This window comes from Panulirus ornatus, chromosome 37, assembly GCF_036320965.1.
Source record: "Panulirus ornatus isolate Po-2019 chromosome 37, ASM3632096v1, whole genome shotgun sequence".
In the NCBI taxonomy this organism is placed as follows: domain Eukaryota; kingdom Metazoa; phylum Arthropoda; class Malacostraca; order Decapoda; family Palinuridae; genus Panulirus; species Panulirus ornatus.
The window spans coordinates 22739699-22744698 of NC_092260.1; the positions used below are offsets into that span (position 1 = coordinate 22739699).

General features: G+C 45.1%; 1 protein-coding gene and 1 long non-coding RNA gene across 11 annotated transcripts in view; one reads left to right on the plus strand and one right to left on the minus strand.

Annotated features, from left to right (window-relative positions):
• Positions 1–5000, plus strand: part of LOC139760589 (uncharacterized) — a 307108-nt gene that overhangs the window by 211484 nt on the left and 90624 nt on the right. The gene's annotated exons all lie outside the window — the stretch shown is intronic.
• Positions 1–5000, minus strand: part of LOC139760593 (uncharacterized) — a 99256-nt gene that overhangs the window by 84454 nt on the left and 9802 nt on the right. The window lies entirely within an intron of this gene.

Genomic DNA, 5000 nt, shown 5'->3' on the forward strand with positions numbered 1-5000 from the left:
GATTAAGTCTGGGGGCATCAATGATGTAATCCTATTCCGGCTGTGACTTGTTCAGGGACCCACTTAACGAGTTGGGGAGCTTTGAGCTGCCACAGGTTTATAGGGATACCCCCTACCTCAGGGTTAAGGGCTGTGCCACAAAGTTTGTAGGGACGCCTGCTACAAGTTTAGGGACTTCGCCTCAGGGTCAGGGACTCTGCCACAGGTTCAGGAACTTTGCCAAACCTTAACTGATCCACTGGGTGTTGTCAAGAGATTAAGGGCTTTGCTACAAGCTTAGATATACAACTTTGGGACTTTCCAAAGCTTAAAAATATTCAGCTTTCATAAGTTTTCATATGTGGCGATATTTTTCCTTTTTTTCGATATTCTGACAAATTTCAGCTTTCAACTTACGGTTTCCAGAATTGACTGAACTCCACATTCCAAAATTGGACAATTTTTTTTCTAGTATTCAGAACCAAATGAGAGCGACACAACGGACTCGTATGTTTATATTCTATGCTAGAGGAATTAAAGGGTTCTAAGGGCTATGTAAATTCCAGGATTAAGGGGTGTCAGGGTCGCTTTTAGGTCCCTGTTAATCACAGGCCTAAGGGCTTAAGGGCCACATTTAAAGTTAGGGTCGAAACCTTCCATTCCATCTTAAATTAACCATAGGTCAACATTGTGGCGAACCCCTCGGACAGACAGACACTCGTGCAAGGGAGCATGATGGGAGGGAAGGAGGGAGACTGACTGACTGACTACATGGGGAAATTGGGGTAGAATTTCCTGTGAAGTTATCGATCTGTCGAAAGGAGACTCGCTGGCTGGTTCCTCACCACCGCCCGCCCACACCATCCCTCACCGCCTCCACACACACACACACACACACACACACACACACACACACACACACCCTCACTCCCTCCTTCCTCACGACTCACGCTGTCAATACTGCCTGCCACGTCAGGTGTCAATACTTCCCGTTACCGTCAGGTGTCAATACTTCCCCGTCGGTTACTCGCCCGGATTATCTGCCTCTTCACGGTACACACGACAGGAAGACTGGTGCTTTAAGTGGCGGGGGGATTATGGAGTGGCAACGGACCAGTCTTTTTGCTCCGTTTCCTAACCTAACGATACACAAGACTACGCTGATGGTTTTTGACCATCTCTGTCCACCGTTTACCGTAACCAACCAAGTCATCCGACCGGGCAAGAAAATCCTTGAAATACGCCTCAATTAACAACCTTTAGTTACTACAATTACCCTTTAGTTACTACAATTAATCTTTAGTTACTACAATTACCCTTTAGTTACTACAATTAATCTTTAGTTACTACAATTACCCTTTAGTTACTATAATTACCCCTTAGTTACTACAATTACCCTTTGGTTACTACAATTACCCTTTAGTTACTACAATTACCCTTTAGTTACTACAATTACCCTTTAGTTACTACAATTACCCTTTAGTTACTACAATTAATCTTTAGTTACTACAATTACCCTTTAGTTACTACAATTAATCTTTAGTTACTACAATTACCCTTTAGTTACTATAATTACCCCTTAGTTACTACAATTACCCTTTGGTTACTACAATTACCTTTTGGTTACAATTACCCTTCAGTTACTACAATTACCCTTCAGTTACTACAATTACTCTTTAGTTACTACAATTACCCTTCAGTTACTACAATTACTCTTTAGTTACTACAATGACCCTTCAGTTACTACAATTACCCTTCAGTTACTACGATTACTCTTTAGTTACTACAATTACCCTTCAGTTACTACAATTACTCTTCAGTTACTACAATTACTCTTTAGTTACTACAATTACCCTTCAGTTACTACAACGCAGTGATACCCCATACGTCGTTCGATACCTCAAGCAGCGCTTAAACCGGGGAACCCTGTCTTCGTTACGACGTGGAATCGGATCATTTTAAATCCCATCCGATGACTGAGAAGAAAATGCGATAAGTGCCTCTAATTCCTCAGATAACCAACCCTTGCTTATCAGAGCGCGGGGGGGCCTTGTTTAATGTTGTGGGGTGGGTTTATGTGGTGCTGTCACATCCGGTGTCGGCCATTACGAAGACCCAGTCTTTGTTATTGTTTATCAGAGCGCGTTTGTACACACACACACACACACACACACACACACACACACACACACACACACACACACACATATATATATATATATATATATATATATATATATATATATATATATATATATATATATATATATATATATATATATAATATTTTCTTTCGTTCTTCCACACTTGATCACAGTTTCCCGCGTTAGCAAGGTATCGCCCGGGAAGAGATGAAGAACGGCAGCATCCGCTCACATCCATGCTTTACCGCAGACGGTTCACATGCCCTGGTTCAGTCCACTTACACCACGTCTACCCCAGTATACCGCATCGTTCCTCACTCATTCTCTCCATGTGTCCGAACCATTTCAACATATATGTAAGGTCGCACCGTCGTGCTCAAGAAGCAGTAGAAAAAAAATCCATTCGTCAAAAATTTTCTAACAACCCCCAGCGTGAAACTCATCGTCAAATCCCCTCAAAATCAACGTCACATCCCTCCTCATCTTCCTCGCCTCTCGCTAGCCAAATTCCGGCCGACACTTGGCCATTAACCCATTAAGCCCTGGGGGTGGCACGGTATATTAAGTGAGGCTTTTAAGCCAAGTATTAATCCCCCGCAACGACTGGTGTCACACGCATTATATTCGCGGGGCGTTGTAGACAGTAAATCCCTGATCTCCGGGGTCGACTTTTCGTTGCCGTAGATCTGTATTATATGTGACACAAGAGGACTCCACAGGAGGCCTGCAGTCAGAAGAGGTTCTGTGAGCATCGGTGAGTGAATGATGATCTGATAACAGTGGTATCCAACGCCCCTTGGTGATAATACGTGGTGGAATGTGAATTCGGAATACTTGGATATATAAACAAAGGACATGCTATATACGGTACTCTATATTAATGGGTGGATATTAATGTCTTCACTGGAGTTTGAATAAGTCGTATTTTACGTTTGATATTCTACCTTGGAAAGGATTTAGCAGTTCATCCTACGATGATGAGAAGAGGCTAGGAAATGCGTACGTCGATCAACGGATTAGGACGGTTCGAAAAATTGTTTTGGGCATAGGTAATTTCTGCTGATTGATCGATTCAGTCCCAAATAGTCGTCAGGTTAGCGAAGGCTTTAACTGCTAACACCGCAACAGGAACAACCTGGTATGTCGGCATTCAGAAGAGTCTAATCTGTGATGATGGTGAAAGAAAACAGAAAAAAAAATAATGAAGAGTTATCTCCATCCAAACCCCTGAGGGAAACTTTTTGACTAACGTTTTAAACTCCTTTGTGTGTGTGCCTCCCTGAGGAGCTCTTGTTCCCTTCCACACTAACACAGTCGTTACATACGCGAAGGGAATTTACGCTGGACTCGAATATAATCTGTTAAGTGAAAGCTGCTGGATGCTAACAGGAAGAACACTTTATGTGCTTTATATAACTTTCTTGACTCTGCTGTAAAAAAAAAAAAAAGGACCTCTGCCTTTCCCCCAGCTGTAGGCACTTAATCCCATACTCCTACAGAAACGCTTTGTCTACACAATCCTGGACGTGTAAGGGGACTCTTAGCTAACTCTTAGACAACGGGTTCTAAATAGGTTCTAAATATACGTCAGGAGTTGCATAATCCCCACACCTTACCCTGACGAGACGAGACGAGAGAGAGAGAGAGAGAGAGAGAGAGAGAGAGAGAGAGAGAGAGAGAGAGAGAGAGAGAGAGAGAGAGAGAGAGAGTCAAGCCGAGGAGACACGCTGGGCCATGACGGAGGAGGTGACTTCTGAGTGTCAAAGATGGGATTCTAAACCATACCTGAAGGACTTCGAGTCGACCACATACTCGCCATATCCACCCCTGACAAGGGTCAATACAAACACTTTCAGTTCTTGGGAGGTAGAAATATAAGACTGAAAGAGAGAGAGAGAGAGAGAGAGAGAGAGAGAGAGAGAGAGAGAGAGAGAGAGAGAGAGAGAGAGAGAGAGAGAGAGAGAGAGAGTGGTTGCTCACGAGGCAATCCCAGGTTGGGAAACACGCTATCATCGTGCTGGCCAAACGTTTCTCAACGCCAGTGGGGGTGAACTGAGAGGATTTGCATATCAGGGCATTGTAAACTGTCACCAGAATGGCGGTTTGATGTCCCGTGAGCGGCAGTTTGGGAGGATACTGCTGGCCGTCAGAAGTGGCATGGGGAGAGAGAGAGAGAGAGAGAGAGAGAGAGAGAGAGAGAGAGAGAGAGAGAGAGAGAGAGAGAGAGAGAGAGACTGTCCTTTTACGTTATCTTGTTTCACCTGAGGGTCGTAATATCCTCTAGTGTTGTACTGTTGTGTTCGCGCCTTCGTGGTTCAGTATCTGTGGTGGTCACTGGAAATGCCCGGCATCGGCAGGAGGAGGAGAAGGAGGAGGAGGAAGGCACAGCACCGTCCGGCATTCGCTAGGCATCGAGAGGCGCACCGAGGGGGCATTAGTGGTCTATCGTGGGTCATTAAGAAACATTACTGAGGAACGTTGAGTGACGACGGCGAGGGAGAGAGATCACTGCAAGGTATGATGCGCTGCCACTGGTACTATGAGGGCACTGAAGGCCATAATGGAGCATTACAGGCTATGAGGGTAAAACTGCGGGCGGGTGACAGGTCACCAGGGAGCGTTCCATGATGAGTACTATGGTGAACTGAAGCCTTATAAGGTGTGGACGACTTGATCACGATGGTATGACCTTTGGGTATGATGGTCTGGCCCTTGGCTCGACCCTTGAGGGTCAGGTCGGAGGCCAGGCCATGATATAAGGTCGTGCTGGAGGGATTGCTACCGCCACTCGTGGTCTGAGGGTCCGATTCCTGACTGTGGCAATAAACGCCACCGTTCTGAATGGCTGGCTTTATCCTGAGTGGCGGAGGCACTTCC